General features: G+C 38.7%; 1 protein-coding gene and 1 pseudogene across 1 annotated transcript in view; one reads left to right on the forward strand and one right to left on the reverse strand.

Annotated features, from left to right (window-relative positions):
* Nucleotides 1-21093, reverse strand: part of LOC108162126 (discoidin domain-containing receptor 2) — a 156055-nt gene that overhangs the window by 10415 nt on the left and 124547 nt on the right. The window lies entirely within an intron of this gene.
* LOC108162140 lies at nt 9443-10072 on the forward strand (annotated as a pseudogene).

The raw sequence follows: 21093 nt of genomic DNA on the forward strand, positions 1-21093 counted from the left end.
ATCCTCCGCAAACGCCAAACTCTGGGATATTACACGCTGGCCCTGTTCTCTGCGGCGGACTATTGCCGGACGGAGGGACAGGACATATTGTCAAAGGACATCATCAACATAATGGACATGTTGTAGCCACAAAAACGGATGTTAAATTGAAAAAAAAGGGGAAAAAAAGATCAGAAACCGAAACTATGAGAAGGAAATACACATGGAAACGGACAAGGCCGAAACGAGCTTATAAGCTTATGAGCAGAGCAGAGCAGAGCACAGCACGGGGGGAGCCTCATGAACGTGAAATGGGACACTGGACGCCAAAGGACTCTGATGGAGGAGCAGGACCCATAGCCGGAGCCGGACTTCGCGTATATCCGACTTTTCCGCACAATTGAAACGCTTGAATGAGGGACGATTGGAGGGACGACTAACCACCGCGAAAGGAAGTACAATACAAGGGAGATGGGGTTTTCTCGGGGAATACTCTATAAAAAGAGGAGTGCATGAGGTGTGGCAGGGAATTTTGTTGGAAAAATGAAGATCTTTGAAGGGAAGTAAGTGAAGAATGCTTGAAGATCAATTATGAGAGGAGATTAAGTGAAATTTTGTATAAATTCTGATGGAAGATCATTTATAGAAATTTTTTACATACCAATAAGACATGTAATATACATGTAAAATGTATTATACACCGACTTTACAGGTGCCCAATGTATGGAAAAACGATCTACACGTTCTACTACACAAAAAAAAAATTAAAGAGAGTTTCAAAATGGATGCTTTCCGTAAGAAGAACTGGGGAAATCCCCTAAATATGAGCCAAAAATGTGTATTTTTTAAGGAAAAATCTTCGGAAATTTCTTCTCTAGTAAAAAGATTTTGTTCCCCTTTAAACTCCTTCAAAAAGGGCATCTGGCATTCAGTCTGCCAGAAAGATCATTCTTTTCCTTCGCTTTTTATCTGTTGTACAGAATCATCATTGTGGTGGTAGGGTGACCCTTGTGTCTGTGTATGGGATATGTGCTTGGGAGTCATCGTACAACAACTATTATCATTTGCCAGGACAAAGCGAAAGAGAGAGTCCTGCCGGGAGAGTAGAGAGGGAGGAGAGGGTGACCCCAGTGGATCCTTGGGAAAAAAGACAAGCGAGTGGGTGGCGATTGGGGGGGTTGGGGGGAAGGGAAGCCAATAGAGCAACCGAACGAAAGCACATAATAGGCCATTGGGTAAGCACTTGAGGGTCAAGCCCGTAAATGTATGCTAATGATTATGATGAAGAGTGTGCAGACCCTCCCTCTCCCTCCCGCTCTCACTCTGTTTGACTTTTTGGGGTTAAAGGTTATGATGGCCTCCCATTTCTCATTTATGGCTTGTTGTTTGCTTTTGGCTTTTCCTTTAGTTTGCGATTGATTTTGTGCCTCTAAACAGATGAAATATTTATCTTATTTTTTTCGGATTTGAGCTGAAACTTGATTTGGGAGAATGATATATGTTTTCTATATAAAAAATGGATGTTATTGGGAGGTAAAGGGGCTAAAAGTGGGAAAAATCTGTGGAAATATTAAGATTTTGTGGGGTTTTAATGAGTTTTTGAAGAGTTACTTGAACATTTTTGGTATAGAATCTTTTTTTTTCGTTTTAAATGCGTTTGAAGGGTGATATTATTTATTGGAAAATCCATAATCGTAGAGTCCCAATCTCATATCTCTCGAATTATGGATGTAATTAATGGAGGAACGGGGTGGAAGGATGTCTAAGGCCCTTGGTTTAAGGTTAGGGGTTTTATACCCTTAAGATCTTTATAGATTGTAGAAATCCCTTAAAAGAATAAGAAAACGTGCGATTTCTTCCCCAAATAGCTTTATTTTAATTCTTGTTTATGTTTTAATTTAAATATTCATATATTTCTAGACCTTGGTGAAATTTTTACCCAAATACTTCAAAGAGATCTCCCAGAATTTTCACATATTTTAAATATTTCCTGGATCCAGAGATTCCTGGAATTTCTAGACGCTTCCAGTGACTCGTAAAATTCATTTGCCATCCAAAAACCTCATCAAAATGCTCTCATTTCAATCATTCCATTCGATCATTGTTACCCCATGTGGCATGTAATATTGTGCAACAACATTTGCTGCTGCTGCTTTTACACTTTTATCTTAATTTCCATTGGGAGATTGGGTGATTGGCAGCCATTTAACCTATTTGAATGCAGTTGACATATTGGCCATTAATTAAAACATCAACACCCCCCCGTGGCAGCCCCCGTTTCTGCTGCTGCCAGGACACATGCACATCCTCCCTGACAAACAGCAGAGCAAACATCGCCTGGAGACTTGTGCAACAATTTCACATGTCAACGCATACGCAAAAAAAAAAAAGAGAGAGAAGGGGGAACCCTACCCCGTCCTAGCCCTGTGAAATGTGATCAGAGGTGGAATGTGAGGCAGACAAGAGGATGTTGCAAGGTAACGAACGCCAATAAAGGTCAAATTAAGGTGGGGGGTCCGGGTGCAGGTGCAGGTGCATCCATTTAACCCTTGACATCGCGATGCGAGCAAATAAAATGGGGGAGTAACGTACTCCTTGTCGTACTTTAGCATCAGCTTCCATCCGCAGCAGGGGGAAGGGGGGGGCCTGCTCCACAGGACATGACGTTGCCATGACACTGTCGAACGGCGGGACAATCTCTGCTCTTCTTCGGAGGCCATCAGAGCAGCAGGAAATAATGTGCAGCCATCCGGAAGTAGTTTCTCTATCAAAACGTATTGATTGACTTTGGGAATGTGCATTCCCCTACGATGCCCCCCAATGGGCAAACCTTGTTGCTGTTGTTGGGGCAGGACATTCGTTGCTTTGATGGGAATTGGAATTAAAGTTTGTCATAAACATAAATGGCGTAATCGGAATCGTTAAGGCGTTAAGGGGAGCTAATATCCCATCGATATGCCACTTGTGTAGATTCCAAAAGAAAACCCCTTTTCCGCCTTTGCCTAATGAGTTTTTTTCCCGCTGTTGAATATTCAAACGATCCTGATTATCTCCCTCCCTCTCTCTGTCGCCCCCAAGATCTCCCATCTAAAGGCTCCACAGCCACGCCTCTTTAGTTACTTCATTAGTGCGCGCAGTGCGTCGTGGGGGCTTGGCTTAGCTCTGGGGCACTTCTTTTGCCACGTGAGTGAGGGGGGGTTCGGGTGCCACAGGTGAAAATTTGCATTTATGCAAATGATAGGCGTCTCTCTCTCTCCTGCTTTCACTTTAGCTACTTGCCGCGTGGAAAGTGCTTTAGGTGACACCCCTCCCCCTCCCCCCGCCATAACTCTTGCTCTCTGGATCGTTGCATTTTCCAAGTTTTTCCCCGCTTAATTTATGCGCATTTTTCGTGTGTACTCGTATATTTTTCAACTTCTTTTTGTTGGGAAAATTTATTGCCCAACGCTGCGCTGTGCTGCGATTTCATTTTCAAAATTTAGTGACTTTCACTTTTACCCAAGCAAACGCCACCCTCTTTAATCATTAAACCCCCCCCTCTACCGGAAAAATGTTGTGCATGTTCTGTTGCAATTTTTTGTGCAATTTTTAATTAAAATTTTCCGCCGTAGGTGGATGGGCTTTTGGGGGCAACGCGCCGCCATTTTAATGTTGATTTTATGCAAATGACAATTGATTGAAAACAGAAGGGGGCCCCAGGGAGAGGGGCAGGGCAGGGCAGGGCAGGGCTGGGCGGACTGATTGAAGGGATATTAAAATAAATGAAAGCCGCCTCCATAATGGCCATAATATGCCATAAACAATTACATTTTAATAAATTATTACCATGTAAATGGTGGAACTTGGGGGATGGGGTAGGAGCCATGGAAATGGAAGAAAGACACCTCCACTAGTGATATCCGATATATGTATATTTTTGCATATTTATGAAATAATTAATTCGATTACTGATGGTGGAGTATCGTATATTAAAGTGTGTAAAGGAAGGGGGAGTTCTTGTAAATAGGATACTTGATGGGGGAGCCATGGATTGCCTACACAATTATCGCGATTACTGATGGTGGAGTACCAGTGTAGATCGGGGGATGGCGCAGGGGAATGCAAAGAAAAATCATAGAAATATATAATACTCGATGTAGAAGGACCCATGGCAATGGCAGCCTCCTCCACTACTGATGTCTGATACATATATATTTTTGCATATTTATGAAACAATTTACTCGATTACTGATGGTGGAGTATCGTACAGTGATGCTTGTGATGGGAGACGGTAGAGGGGAATGCTTATAAACAAGTGCTTGATGGTGGAACCAGGATTAGCCTCCTCCTCTGATTTCTGATTTAAATTTGAATATTTATGGTGTATGAATTTATAAATAAAATACAGTAGAATCTCATAAATTAGAACCACTTCTGGAAATGTTTTTTTTTCAAAGAAAATTATAAAATAATAAAAAAAAAAATAAAAAAAATTACGCACCTTTTTTTAACACAAAATAATTTTTTATATATTAATTTAATAAATTAAATTATTAGAATAAAATTTTAAAATGTTGTACTATTATTATTTAAGTTTTTTTTTTAATAAAATCATTAATTTCTTCTTTTATTTGTTTGAATGAGCATTGTATTTGTTGTTTATAATAATAAAAATAATATTACTCATACAAATTGTTGTTGCCACAGGAAAAAATTAGAGTGCTTAAAAAAAAAAAATAAAAAAATTCGTCTCATCAAGATTGAAGACTTTGGAAGCGGATATTGTTTGGTTTAATTATCTTTCCAGGTTTCTAGGGTAGAGCTCGTCTTAGATCATCCCGTTGGGCAGTTCCACTGGGTGTATTCTGGCCAGCCTACGGCAGCATCTGGGTTTTTTTTTAAAGTTAGTTGAACGTTAGGAACGTCTGAGATTAGATAAATTAAAAAAAAAATCACAAATAAAGGTCCAGAAACTAGAACCATAGATTATATTGTTAAAGCGTTTAATACATATAATTCAGCCTTAAAAAAAATATAAAAAAATAAAATATCTTTTTGTATTAAAAATAAAACCCAAAGCAATACAAAATATTCCCAAAACTAGATCCTGTGGTTTCTGTTCAATATCCTGTAACAGCCGGTTCTAATTTCGGGACAATTCAGATTTGTGAGAGTTATAATTTTTGAGATTCTACTGTATTTCGAGTAGAGAAAAGAGAAGGAAGGAAGGCGTTCGATTTCGATTACTGATGGGTCGGAAAAAGAGTATTTAGAGCAGCGTCACAATTATTGGGGGGAATGGGGGAATTACGGGTGCAAAAAGTAGGGGAAGGGCGACAGAAGGGCCACAAGAGAACAGGAGAACCGAAAGCAGTGGCGTGGTGATTGGGGGGAATGGTTTTAATAGGTTCTTATCTCTCTTTCCCCCAAACCCTCTCCAATGTTGGGCTTTCCGTTTACTCTTTCTCTTTGTTTTTCTTTATTACCGTGTCCTTAAAATAATAAACCTCCCCCCCCCTACCCACTCTCTCACTCGCCCCGTCTCTGTTTGTAATTTATCTCTGTCATTGTTTGATTAAATCAATTATATTTATAACCCATCCATACATAAATACACAATGGCAGGCCCCGCCCCCTCCCTGTGCGCCTCTCTGCGAGCCCCCTGCTGTAATACATACATTAATAATTATGCCGTTATCCGTGCTCCTAATTGCGTTGGTCATTTAAAACGTAAATCGTCTAAAAACGGGCAACAGGCATCGGGCATCGCTCTATGGGCTTTTTGTCGAAACCAATTGAAATTTTGGAAACGCTTTCTGCTGTTGGCAAGGGGTGGGGGTATGGATTGTGGCCTTTTGAAATGAATTTCTCCTCCGTCATTGATTTGCAATTATGACTAAAAGCCCCCAGCCCCCTCCCCCCACCAAACAACGAAGGCAGCAGCTGTTCCCGTCGGTGCGGCGCTGCGGCAGCTAATCTGCACACAGATCTAACAATGCCACACGGCTAAACCCCCCCAGCCGAAATTAGAGATGGGGGAGGGCTGGAAAGTCGTGAGGGAGGAGCCTCTGGCTTCCAGATATTCCATCGTGACACGCTGCCATCTCGAATCAGTGCAACCACTGACACGCCCCCCCCCCCCCCCCCCTTGGAAATCCTAGTCCTGTTGACTTTGACTTGTCGCGCGACATGAAACGATTAAGCCAGAAAACGCTTTTAGCCATTGGCTTTAGAGCCACAGTTCGGGTCCGAGGTGTTTGTTGGTTTTGCCTCTGCAGAGGGGGGAAGGGGGGCACACACATTTATATTATCGTATGATTGATCACAATTTTCCAAAGTAATTAGGGGCGCCCCCCTCACTCTCCCCCTCTCTCTCAGAGGAGCGGGGAGGGGGGAGGCTTTAAGCGTAATTGCTTTGTAAATAATTCTCTGGCCAACAGAGTGTCACTGGCCACCTCCCCCCCGCTCCCTGCTACCCTGGACACTCATTAAAAGGTGGAAAATAAAGAGATTTTTAAATAAAAATATAGATCAATCTTTTGGCTGTCCCAGAAATCAATTGAAATCGGAAAACCTTTTGCTTTGGCCATAAATCAATTTTTATTCTTAGGCCGGGGCTCTTAGCATTCAGTATTCGGCATTAAATTTAATTAACCTTTGCCCTAAGAGGTTTTCTTGCCACCCCGCCACACCCCCGCCTTGGGAAAATCCCACCCATCAACGACTGCCATTACAAACCGCATCAAAATACACGCGCGTGCTCGTGGCTGGAGGATTGCCAGAGCAACCATCCTCAGCGTCTGCCCTGACGGCCAACATATTGCATTGCCTGCCCGAAGGAGGAGGCGGAGGAGGAGGCGGAGAAGGACAATAATCAAGTCCAGAACTTAACGACAACTAAATCCAATTATGCCACCAATTCCGAGAGGCAGCGGCGCAACAGGAGAAGCCAGGAGTATGCCAGGGATATGCCAGGAGTATGCCAGGGATATGTGCCTCCGAAATGGAAGGATATATATGCAGAAAATGATGCACATGGAACACGTGCGCGCAACGAATTTTTCCAATGGCTTTGGGTGGCGGTGCGGGGGGGGACGGGGTGCTCCTGCTCCTGGGGTTACTTGGGTGGTGGCTTGATGGGTCCTGGCTCGGTGGCAGATTGCATGCCGCCCGCAGCGTTGCATAAAGGTTTACTTTTCATTTACGTGCCGCATCCCCCCGACCACCCCCTATGCCACGGAAACGGGGACAAAGGAACAACCCTTACAAATGCAATGCACACACGCATGTCAAGAGGCACGAAAGGCAGGGGGCTGGGGGGGGGGGTTGTAGATCCTTTGTAAGGACTACCCCGCGCTGCTCCCTCACAGCACCACCGAAAAATTGTAATTAAATATAATCCGCTCAATTTGAAACGCAGACCGAAGGGGAGGCGGAGACACAGGCGGAGGCGGAGGGGAAGGCGATGGGGCAGCGAAAAATTAAGCACTCCCCCGCGATCCCCCTCTTCCCCTTTCGCTCTCTATATATATTATTTGCATCTCTTTCTTGCATTTCTTGCATCATAGAAAACATAAAATTTACTATTTTTAAAAAAGATCCTAAAAAATTACAAAGATTTTCTTTTTCCTTTAAATATTTATATAATATTTGTAGATATTTTTTGACCTTTCAGGGCATTCAAAATTCGTTACAGTTTTCGCTCTAAAATTGCACGATTTTAACTTTTAATTAAAATCATGGAAAAAAGGATTTCCAGAATCCTTGCAAGTGGCTGCCCTCTCTCTCTCTCTCTCTCTCACTCGCTGGGCAGTGACCGATGCGTTCATGCATTCAAAAATGTGCATAAATTATTGAATTAGTGCGTTTCACTCCCTTCCTCGCTGTCCTTCCCGCCATTTTCACGCTTTTCGTTATTAACGAAATAAAAAGGAGCAACAGCAGCAGCCGCCGAAAAAAGGAAGAACAATTTTTAAAGCATAAATTAAGGCGACAGTCGCACACTTGTTAATAATTTATGCATGACGCTGGATGGTGGTTGGCCTTAGAATTGTGGTGGAGTTTTATGATTTTGGAAGCTAAAGCAGAAGCTTAAAGAATTCGCTAGCTGATGGTGGCGTCTGTTAGAGTATAAAGAATTCTGTAGCTGATGGTGGAGTTTGAAGTATTCGCTAGCTGATGGTGGAGGTTGAAGAATTTGATAGCTGATGGTGGAGGATTAATATGGAGAAATCGGTAGCTGATGGTGGAGGTTGAAGAACTCGCTAGCTGATGGTGGCGTCTGTTAGAGTATAAGGAATTCTGTAGCTGATGGTGGAGTTTGATCAATTCGCTAGCTGATGGTGGAGGTTGAAGAATTTGATAGCTGATGGTGGAGGTTCAAGAATTGTATAGCTGATGGTGGAGGTTGAAGAATTTGATAGCTGATCGTGGAGGATTAATATGGAGAATTCGGTAGCTGATGGTGGAGGTTGAAGAATACTCTAGCTGATGGTGGAGGTTGAAGAATTTGCTAGCAGATCGTGGATGATTATATGGAAGCTAAAGCAGAAGTATGGAGAATTTGGTAACTGATGGTGGAGGTTCAAGTATTCGCTAGGTGATGGTGGAGGATTAATATGGAGAATTCGGTAACTGATGGTGGAGGTTGAAGAATTTGATAGCTGATGGTGGAGGATTAAAATGGAGAATACGATAACTGATGGTGCAGGTTGAAGAATTCGATAACTGATGGTGGAGGTTGAAGTATTCGCTAGCTGATCGTGGAGGTTGAAGAATTTGATAGCTGATCGTGGAGGATTAATATGGAGAAATCGGTAGCTGATGGTGGAGGTTGAAGAATTTTGTACTTAATGGTGGCGTCTGAATTCCTATATCTTTCGGGTAGAGTATAAATGTTGAGGCATAAAAAATACCGCACTCGCTGGTAGAGTTTGGTTTCGTTTTCGGATTGCCCTTTCATTTGTTTATTTATTTATAACACTCGCAAATGGCAATCGACGGATGGGGTGCGGTGAAGGGCGGGGCGCAGGGGAACACCCGGCAATTAGTTCTCGCAGATCCTTGGGGATGTTTTAATTATCGCATTGTACAAAAATATGGCCACCCTTTTGTGTGCCCGCGATTTATGCATGCGATTTAATAATGCAAATTAATTCGGTGCCTTTTGGAGGTTTTTGGGCGGCTATCTGTGTGGCCCTTTATTTTGCTTTTTGGGAGAGTTTATGAGGCAGAAATTTGATTTAGATTATTATTTAGGAAAGGGAAAGGGGTTCATGGGGGTTCCTATCTGTTGCACAATTTGTGTGATTTATTGCCAAGAAACAAAGTAACTTTTATCTTTATAGAGTACTTGTCGTGGGGATAAGCCGCAGATATAAACCTTTATAGATTCCACACTTCTGTGTAGATAAAGCAACAAATAATGATATATAAATGGAAGGGCGAAAGCGGTGCCCATTAAGCAGTCTTTGCAGCAGATCGGCAGATACAGAATGAAGGCAACCACGAAAGATGGCATCACTATACAAACGATGACCAAGAAGGACTACGCGACAGTGAAACCCTTTATGAAGGAACACTTCTTCACGGGAGAACCGCTGGGCAGCCCCACGGGGGAGCCAGTGCACCTGCAGAACGAGATGAGTATCATCTATCGATGATCAGGCAGGAGACGTGCCTCGTGGCTCTCCAGGACGAACGCCTTGTGGGCTTTGTCCTGGCGGGCGCCCAGTGCCCCGAAGACGTGGAGACGCATCGAAAGGAAGTCGAAAAGATGGAGGATCACGCCTGGGGTCGTATTTGCCGCCTGTACGAACGGTACGGGGTCTCCCGTGCCCTCTACTCGCACATCACCAATGTGGCTGCCTCTATGAGGGGCAACGGCCTGGGCTCCCGCCTCGCCGCCGCCCTGATGGAGGTGGGTCGCGCCAAGGGCTTCCCCCTGATGGTCGCCTACTGCACGAGTTTCTACTCGGCGCGACAGAAGGAGGCTCTGGGCATGGAGTGCATCTACTCGTTGCCCTACCAGGACTACAAGGATAATGCAGGAAGAGTGATATTTAAGCCAGCGCCACCGCATACACACTTTCGGGTGATGGTTATTCAATTGTGATGTCCCATGGCATATTTCCATAAATATTTAATAATCTTTAGAATTTTTAGAATTTTCTATTGTTAATTCTCCCCCCTCCTTTCTTGAAAAATGTGCAACAAATTGCCAGGACAAACAATAAAGTCACTAGATTTTTCCTCTTGACTTCTCCTTTTCCCCCGGCAGCACAATTTCCCCCCCTTTTGGGCCACTTTACACGTTTCCAACCAACAAGCGAATGGCCTCCCTTTCTTTGCTCTGCTGGGTCCTGCAGTGATTTCATTAAAATTTTACTGTCATAGTAAAAGTTTTATTATAAACTCGAGAAATGTTTGCTGTTGTGTTGCTGCAAACGTGAGCCAAAAATAACACCAAAGGGGAGTAAATAGCGACAGACAGACAGAAAGCGAGAGAGAGAGAGAGAGAGAGGAATGCAACCCCGAAACAAAAAAGGACTCTGCAGAAATCTCCCATCAAAAGTCAGCTCTCGCTTCAGCTTATATAGTAATTATGCTCCTCTTTGGTCTGTCCAGACTTCACGCATTACGCCACAGACGCCACAGACTCCACAGACACATGCATATGCAACAAGAAGTGGCAGCAAAAGCTGCAGCAGCAGCAGACAAGGGTAGGCCTGACTAAGGGATACCCAAAAGTAGAGGGATATTTATTTCAAAGAAAAGTTTGATGTTTTAGTGCGGCGAATTTCCTTGAAACTCTTATAAAAATCAATAAAAATATTTAAATTTACTTAAAAAAGAATACGAAAATTGTATTAATAATAAATTGAATAATTTTAATCATTTTATATATAATTTATTGATATTATCTCAATAATTAATTAAAAACGTATAACATTATTGTTAAATAATTCCTGATAAAAAAGCGGCTTTGAAATGCGGAAAATTGAGGAATTTTCTGCGTTATCAGCTGATGTTGCATTAATATCTCTATGCGGGAGGCATTATTTAATTATCATTATTGTTACTACTATTATTTTCGTGTAAATATATTAATATTTTTCCAGGCAAAGACCTCAATACCAGCCAAATATTAATTATTATTTCTGCAAGAATATTAATATTATTTTTACTAAAATATTTATATTATTTTTACTAAAATAAGTTCGAAAATAATTGTATTATTATTATTTAAATAATTATTATATTATAATTATAATTAAATATGATAATTACCAAAAATTTGTGCAACAATATAAATATTGTTTATATAAAAATATTTTTGCAAATAATATTAAAATTATTTAGAATTTTTTAAAATTATAATATTATAATTATAATTATAACTTAGTATTATAATTACCAAACATTTTTGCAAGAATATTAATATTATTTTTACTAAAATAAATTAGAAAATAATTTTGCAAATAATATTAAAATTATTAAGCATTTATTTTATTATTATTATTTAATTAATTATTATATTATAATTATAATTAAATATTATAATTACCACAAATTTGTGCAAGAATATGAATATTATTTTTACTAAAATAAATTAGAAAATATTTTTGCAAATAATATTAAAATTATTTAGCATTTATTTCGTATTCTTGGTAATTATAATATTTCAAATCATTTTTTTCTCCTATAAAATGATATAAAATAATATTTTTTTGGTATAAAAGTATCTTTAAGTGTTTATTAGTTAGTGTTTATGTAGTTAATTAATTCAGGGGTCTGTTTATTTTATAAGTGAAAGTAGAGCTGATATTTTTCCTGTTTTTCCATTTTATTGGATGCATTTTTTGTGAGGTTTGTTACCGTTTTTTGGTCACTTTTCAGGTATTGTATTATACCGAAAACATCCCCTTCCTTGGCTCTGTGTCAGATATACCCATGGATACCCCTTACATTCGAGGGACCTGCATCCACTAGTGAAGGGACACCGACCTGCCATCCCTCCGTCGTTCTCCCTTTCCCTGTCTGCCTCCATCATCTTTGCACAGTCCGACACCTTCTTGACTCTCTCTTTCTTCTCTTTTCACTCTTGCCTACTCTCTTCTCCTGGTCTCCTCTTCCTCCCCTCCCCTCCCCTGCCCTCTCCCTGTCTCTTGTTCTCTCTGGCATTTGCACAGTTTATGTGCTGCCTCTGCCTGCTGCCTCTGCTTTTAGGGCTAATGTGCTCATTTTATGCAAGAGTCTGTCCTACAACTAACGTTCCCCCCCTCCCCCCCCCACCCTGGCATCATGCACTGGAAAAAGTGTGCAAGATGATTTTTTATGCGCCCAACGGCAACATCTTTTCATTGTTTGTTGTTTGTTGTTTTTGTTTTTGTTTTTTGCTTTTTCCTGGTTGGGGAAAATGCAACAGCTTGTGTTTATAATTGAAATAATTGCAGAAAGCAGACATAATTATATTTTCATCGCTGTTGTTGTTGTTGTTGTTGTTGTTGCTGTTGCTCTTGGCGGTGTTGCCTCCACACAGTCATTGTCCCTAGAAGAGAGCGAGAGGGAAAAGATCCTGGCAGCAGACTGAATCTGAAGTTGGCTGCAACCTGGCGGAGTCCCCTGGTCTGCTTTTGTTCTTGGTTCATTTAAAGGAATAGTTTTGGGCGGAAACTAAAGGAATTTAATTGGGGAAATGAGAGAATTTCCAGGGTTTTATAGAGAAACGAGAAATAGGCTAAAGGATGCAGAGTTTATGAAGTTTATAAAGGACTGGGCAATCTGTAAACTGTTCTACATTTTACTCTTAACTCTTTTGGGAGATTTCTAGTAGAGACTCAAATTAAATAATTAATTGACATTTCCCAATGAAAAAAGAGAATTCAAACTAAAAATGGGACCAAAAATTATACAACTTCTCATATCTTAAAATGATTTTTGTGTCCATAAAAACATACATTTGTCGAAAAAATATGAAAATTATCGAAGTACTACCACGCTCACACAAAATTTAATTAAATTATCTTAGAAATATGTATTTGGGTATTAAATATAAAAATAGTAAAATTAAAAATCAAAAAATTAATTTAAATTTTAATAGAAATATGTATTCGGGTTTTAAATACAAAAATAGTAAAATTAATTAACATTTACTTTGATTAAAACATAAATCTATTATAAAATAGTTTTATAAGAAAAATAAAACACTTAAAAACAAATATAATATATAAAATTTGTAGGGAATATATTTAAACTTAATGGGAAAATGGAGTCTTCGAAAAAACAGGTTATATAATATTTGCATTAGCTTAAAGTACAGTTTTAGATTTTTTAATCGATTTCGAGTCGTGTGTTTTAGATGCGGCAGAACATTTTGCACAGAGGTCTCGGAACTAATAGTTTTCATTTGGTTTTTCATGGCCATAATTGGCCCCTTTCTTTATAAAAACACTCCTAGTTTTACCAATTTTCTCACTTATTTTCATTATTAATTATTAATCTTATTTTCCCTTTTTCGTCCTTTGAAAAAGACTTTCCACATCCAAAATTTCATTCTTATAATATGGACTTTCTAATTGATTTTTGAGAATTATTTCGATGTTCGCTCGTTACCACAGCCAATAAAAAATATATTTTAATCTGAATGTCGCATTTCTAGAGAATGGAAATTTGAATTAATTCTATTCAATTTGTTTCCTTAATCTCCGTTAATGAATATTGCTATTCATTTGTTTGAAATTTTTGATAATTTGAATAAAGATTTAATGAAAATTCAAATTCACCGTTTTCTTTGGATTGTGCTGTAAATATTACCGCCTTAAGTGTCGTATTCAAGTGTCGGGGAGTGTATAAAATATATTCATTTTAAACTTCAAATGTATTTCTATTAAAAATTAAATTTATTTTATTTAATTATTTAATATTTTTGTATAAATATCAAATTATAAGTGCTCTCCAATTTCGTTTTAAAATTTCGTCTCTCGGAGCAATATTGAAAATATATGAAAATAGGTTGTTTTTTTTTAATTTTGAGGATATTGTTTTGTAATATTTTCTGTCCTATGACCTTTTATAATGTTTCCTTTGGATTTATATTCGGAAATCTCTAGCTTTTTCGCTGGAATGTTCTCAAAAGTTAAGAGAAAATGGGATATTAAAAATAATTTTCATAGATTTTTAGAGAAGGGACAAGGGGGAAAGGTTGAAAAAAGTTGTAGCAGAAATGGGAAGACGTCAATCGATTAGAATTTCTGTCCTTTTCAAGTATTTCTTTCTTTTGATTTTAAGAGTTTGTGGCTAAATATTCGTATAAATTGTCATTCATTTTATAATAGATTCAATTTCTCTACGATCTTTGGGAATTTTCGCTAACCAAAGAACTAATAAATTGTGTTTCAATGGATTCAGATGTGTAATTTTGAATTTTATTCCGTGTAAAAGGTGTTTCGCAGCCTCTGCATAACCCAATATAAACTGTTGGTTCTTCATTCTCCAAGATCCTATTCGGGGGGCACCTCTCTTGTGCCTCTGGCTACCATGCAACCATGCAACCAACGGAGGGGCTTAGGCTTATGTGATGAGCCCCAGCGATAGAGAGAGAGAGAGAGGGGTGCCTCCTGGGCGGGGCAGAGCGCGTCGTCGTGCAAATAATTTTGCGTTTACAATGAACCAGGGTCCCCCAGACGTAAGCCCGAAGCTGTGTGTTGCCCCCGACGACGTGGCTAAAGTTTAGCAACGCTGAAGGAAGGGTAAACGAAGGGGCGGACAGCGGAACTTTCCACCCGAAGACGCTGCAAGGAAGGACAGAGGACACAGAGCCATGTTGTTGGTCGCTTGCGCAATTTAACTAAAAGCTCAATCAATCATCTCTTGGACGTACAGGAGGCGTGGCGAAGGGGGTGGTGGAGGGGGCACGGGCATCACCTCCATGGCAATGCTTAATTTGTGCTCATCCTGTGCGCCCAGCCTGCCTCATCCGCGGGCTCTTTTGTCAATGTTGTCATAGAGTTTCCTTCCTGTGTCCCTCCCCCACCCCCGGGAATCCTAGAGGTTCCATCCAGTAGCGAAGTTTTAAGCCGCTTTTCGGTCGCCTTTTGAAGTTTATCTGTATCTGTGTGCCCCTACCACCTGATTGCGGCAATGTGTTGCATGCATTCGGGCGGTCCTGTACACATATTTGTACTGCCATCTCACAGGCTCTGCCGAAAGGATTGGTTGTGTGATTATTTGGTGTTTTCCTCCACTGCCAGGGTTTGAAGTAGGAGCTTAGGAAATTGTTGCATCTAATGCGCCGAAAGAAGGATTACGAAGGATCGGCAGAAAGGAAGCGAAGGCGAAATCAAAGTGATTCGGTGTTTAAGGTAATTGCTTGGAAATTGTGGGCCACTGAGAGGGATTTTGGGGTTTAATTTGGAGAGAGAGAAGGACGAACCTTTGCCTTGGATTTATGCGTGGGAATTCCCCTCAAAAGATGGAAAACTCTGCAGATGAATAGATCCTCTTCGTATAGGAGAATTTCCAAGAATTTCGCAAAGAAATTACTGCCCCAAAAACCCTTAAAAAAATATATTTTATTCCATCAAAAATAAATCTTAAAAAATGCCTAAACTTTAAGAAAACTTGCTTCAAGTATGCTCTTCTTTTTCTAAGAATATTCCTTATCGTCTACAGGGCGGAACGTGCCCTTAAAAGCGGGCCCAGAATAATAGCCAGGCCTAGATTTATCTCCCAGCCCAGAGAATCCACCTATGCCGCTCCTCTATGCTTGACAGCCTGACAGTGTTTACTCGTGGGTTTTCATGATAATCAAAAGTTTTTCCATGTGTTTGTTGAGGTTGCCACACTCTGAAACCACATGCCGCAGCACTCTCTGCCTCGCTCTCTCTCTCTGGTTGACAAATCTATTAGTGCATTGCTCTCTTGGCGGTTGGGGGGCGGAACAAAAAAACGCTGGAAAGAACAAACATTAGCGTCTAATTCCCACTCGCGCAACAAATTCATCAACTGCCACATAATCCAGCAAATTTTTCAGCACTTAAATTTTTGGACATGACCTGAAACTTTGCCCGTCCGTTGCTCTCTCAAACTCTCTCTGCCACGTTTTGGGGCGCCTCCTAATCCCTAAACTGTCGCAAAACTTTTCGCGAAGGAAAATGGCCCCAAACACACACACAAAAAGTAGGAGAAGAAGAGGAAGAAGGCCGCCGCCACACAACAGAAAAAGCTGAAGGAAAATGCTCTACAAAAAAAGGAAAAAAAATGTAAGGGAAAAAGTCCAACAAAAGTTTTGCAACAGATAAAAGTGCAAAGTTTTAGAGAGAGAGAGGGAGGGAGAGCGAGAGAGGGAGAGAGAGAGCTCCAAAGAAAGGACAGTGAAAATTACAAACATTTTCAATTATCACAAGCCAAAAAACAACAAACAGAAGGAAGTAGGAACAAGGAACTGAGACCCTGCCTGCCTCCCTGCCTGCCTGCCTCTCGCTTGATGTATTGTGTCTCTGTGGCACTCATTATAACATCATCTACCGTCATATAATTACCGCTTTACGGCCTTACGGCCTTACAGCCTGGCCTGGTCTGCCCGCCTGATGATTGTTTATTAAGTTACTCGTCAAATGGTCGCTGTCTTCCCTCCAGCCTTTTGCCTGATGAATGGACACACAGAGCCTTTGACGGGTACTGTACCTTAGAGCGGACTGTCACCTGATTCTTCAGACCATTTCTCAAAGGGTTTTTCGGTCCACACAAAACAAAGACCGGACTTTGCGAAGAGTGGGAGTGGAAGTATCTCTGTATTTTCGGGCCGGGTTTTATGTTCATTTTTCATAACTTCTTGCGGTAGGCCTGTGGTCCTCCTCTACCTCTCGTATCTCTTCATATTTTCCCCTGGGTTTTGTTTTTTTGTTTTTGGTGTACATTTTTCAAGTGTCACTGTCAACGGGTGCCTTGACACGGAGGTCCCTGCCCTTTTGGCGACACTTGATTGAAGGCAATTAGTGCAGGAGGAAGAGGAGTTTTTCCAGCCAAACAACATTATTAACATTAATAATACCTGGTAGAGGGAGGGCGTATAGGGGATATTGTTTCAAGCCAACAGCTGCTCCAAGCACTACTCGGAGGGGCATTATGGGATATGTTTTTCAAGAGAAGGCAGCATTGTCGAAGCCATATGGTATATATATTCCTGATTATTAACAATGGGTGCTTATATATAGTCATTCAGGTGGATTTTTGATGATTATTTTAGTTGGAAAATATTTTAAAATAAATTTGAAAAGAAAATCCGTTTTTTTTTGGGACTTTCCGATGTTTAAAACTCGAAGGTGAAGAAAAGTAATGAAAAAAAATCAGTTTCCAGAAGAGGCAGACCCTCCTGTTTCCTTCTTTCTCTCTTCCAGAGAAGCTAAGCAGCTAGGGTTGGGCTGTGCTATGTCTATCTCTTTCTTTAAACCAGACTAAAACCTAAGGACTACTTTAAGGACTTCTTCTAACAAAAGCTCCCCAATAGGAGGCCATCTTCTATCGGCTATAGTTACCAGGATATTCTCATTGTCTATTCTATTCTCGAATATAAACATTTCTCTTAATGTTTGTTCTTTTTTGTTCCAGAGAAATTTAGGGAGAAGTCACTACACTCTCCGCTCCACTCTCCACTCCCTGGAGACCAGAACTTTAAATTAATTAATCACATTAAATGCTTTGCGGGGACTTCCTCTCCACCCTCCACCGACCCTCTTCTGCTACCAGAAAAGTAAAAATTGTCAAAGCAAACTACTATTAAGATCAAAGATATGCCATGCCACACACAAAAATAATGATGCCAAATGCTGTTGGCACAATTATGCTCCACTGACTGCTAATGGAGAGGCGCTTAGAAGAGAGCAGTTTGCGGGGGAAGAGGAATGGAATTAAAAGAACTGAGGGAATGGGGAATGTACGATGGGGGATGGGGGAATAGGGATTGCCATGGCGATAAGTAGGCCTCTTTTTTTCCTGCCTGTCAAGACGAAAGCTTTTCAATTAATTAAATCATTTCTCTATGTTTCAAATTGCAAAATAATGACTCCCATGAACGATGTTGAGATCTCCTTTATAAAGTTTGCATTTAATGGATAAACATGTTAGCAATCGATGTAGAGGCGGGTTTTTTATTTTTTATTTTATTTTAATATTATTTATTGCTTTTTTAAATATGTTCAATAAATTTATATTAAATAAATTCAATTAAATTAAATATATTTAAAAATATTATTATTTTTATTTTATTTTATTGCTTTTTTAAATATATCAAACAAATTTCAATTAAATTACTTTCATTAAATTAAATATATTTAAATATATTTTTATTTTTCTTTTAAGTTTATTTTATTGCTTTTTTAAATATATCTAAAAAATGTAAATGAAATGAATTAAATTAAATTAAATATATTTAAATATATTTATTTCTTAAGATTTAATGACATTTGTCTAGGTTTTTGGGTTATTTTCGACATATCCAATTTGATTTTATTGAATTTTACATCGGCAATAGTTTTGTATTATAAATTTCAATCAGAAATTATAAAAATGTCTTTATTTCAATAAATCTAACATTTTTGGCTTCAAATCGAACAAGGCTTGGATTGGGATTGCTATTCAATTTTTGAAGAACCAACATATCATTAAAAAATATGATAAATATATTTAACCAACGAATGAATCTGGACTACGATAAGAAACTGTTGGAACCAACAAAAGCTAATTAAAGAAATGCCTTCCCTCTGTGATTCCCAATCGAATGAAAGCCTCCACAAACCTCTCAAACCCTCCTCGCTGTAGTCATTTTGTGTGAACAGAGGTCGAGAGGGTCGCCTGTCATTTCCATTTCGATTTAGTCGTGCAGAATTGCCTTTTGAATATCAAAACAACAAATGAACAAGGCAGAAGATTTCACAAAACTTTATCTCAAGTGGAGAAAACCCCTACCCCCTACCCCCACCCCCCCTGGGCAAAGGAAAATGTTTTTACTCTTCAAACCAAAGAAATGAAATTCAGTCGAGTGTAAGAAAAACCTGAACAAGAGATGCGATAGGACAGCCCTTTTATTAATTCACAGGATTCCATATTCAGGACTTCTTTTCAATGATTTAATTTCAGGGTTTCCAAGGGGCAAAGAAAGGGGGGGAGGAAAAATCATCTGTGGATATAATGCATTATGGCTTTTACCCTCCCGTCGTGGCCTTCAATTAGCGTTAATCAAATAAATGATGATACGAATGAGGTTTTCTTTTTTTCCACATTTTCCCAGTTTCACATTTTCGCATTTTCGCATTTAACTTTTCTGACAGCTTTTCTGATGCGGGTACAACGGAGTGCCAGGCCAGCAAATGGCTAATTGACACTGCGATTGAGCCGCCAGGAGAGACCGAGAGAGACAGGTGGGACAGGTGGGACAGGCCAGGCTCCACTCTCAGCCTCTCTGTTGGCCTTTGCCCTGAGCCTCAATCTCTCATCTTTCAACTGTTGGCTCTTGCTGTTTCTCTTTCTCTGAGTCCCCTTCTCTCATCTGTTGTCTCTTTTTCTCAGAATCTCATCGGTTGGCTCTTTTTTTTTCTGTTTTTTTTATCATATTTTTATTTAATGGCTTTGATTGTAATTTTTCTTTGTTGTTTTTTGTTTTTGCTGTCGAACCGCATGCCAAAATTTCTGCCAAATTGACAGAAAAAGTAACAACACAGAATGTATCCATCCATCTATCTCTGTATATAAATATGTTTCTCTGAAATCAAGTTAATTGTAAGCCGTGGACAAAACTATCTCTCTACAGTGGTTTCATTCAAGAAAATATGAATTTTAAATGTTGTATGGCATGGATTTTTTTCATAGAAATTGGGGAATATTGGAATCTCACGGTAAGTAAGATTTTAGTTATCTTTCAAAGTGTGGCTGTATGAAATTAGTAGAAGAGAAGGCTTCTGACTCCATAAAATTGTGGATTTTTTAATGGAAATCAATCAGAAAAATCAATATTGCTTTGTTTATCTATAGAAATATAAAGAGAAGTCTGTAGAAGGCTTTTCCTTTGCACTTTGAAGTCATATTTCATTGAAACGTTAGGCCTAATGCACTTGTACATCGATCGTAAAGGTGATACCCTCAAATTATTCATGAAAAGGTACTAAAAAGTATCTTAAAACTTGGCTTAAAATTTAGCTAGCGTTTAAATAGGAAGCGTAAAAAGCAAAGAAACTTTCTTAGTGTTAAATTGAATGAAAAAATGCACTTTCTTGCCACTAAAATGAAGGTTAAAATGTAGTACCACTGCCAATAATTGTACTTTTATTTTTATAAGGTATGAGCTCATTTAAAAATTATCTAACTATGAATATAGAAGAGTCCTGCAAGTATTTTACAGCAAAAGAATCCCTAGAACAAAAAATTTTGTAAACAGAATTATTTATTCAAAGATGAGTGTCCTTTATTTATGGAAATAATAATAATAATTTTTTCCAGGGACCGTAATTTTTATAAGTTCTTAAACAAAAATTTCCATCTAGCGATTATTTGCCAATTGAATTAAAAAAAGTTAAAAATAGCACTTTTTTTTATTAATTTAATAAAAATAAAAAATAAGAATATTAATATTTTTTTTGTAAGAAATACGAATTTTTTTCTTTTAAGAAATAAGATATAAGAATATAATTTTTTTTTTAATTAAGAATATTATCATTATTATTTTTTTTTTTAAATTAAGAATGTTCATTATTTTTTGTACTAAATAAGAAAGTTAATTTTTTTTTGTGTTTTTTTAAGAAATAAGAATATTATTATTATTATTTTTTTTTAAGAATAAAGAATATTATTACTTTTTTTAAGTTACAAATAAGAGTTATTTTTTTATTTAAATAAAAGTTATATGGAGGATTTTTTTTTGAATTGTATTATAATACATATAAAAAATACTCTTTATATATAATTTATAATTTTTATTTGCGGTCCATGCTTTTTTCATTTCAATTTAAATTAAATGTTAAATTTTAATTAATTTAAGTGAAAAAATAACCATTTTTTTTATGTTTCATGGATTTTTATTTATGATTCGTAAACTATAAGCTTTCGTACATTTAATTTTGTGAGCTACTCTGGTGTCAAAGC

The sequence above is a fragment of the Drosophila miranda genome, chromosome 4 (genome assembly GCF_003369915.1).
Source record: "Drosophila miranda strain MSH22 chromosome 4, D.miranda_PacBio2.1, whole genome shotgun sequence".
Lineage (NCBI taxonomy): Eukaryota > Metazoa > Arthropoda > Insecta > Diptera > Drosophilidae > Drosophila > Drosophila miranda.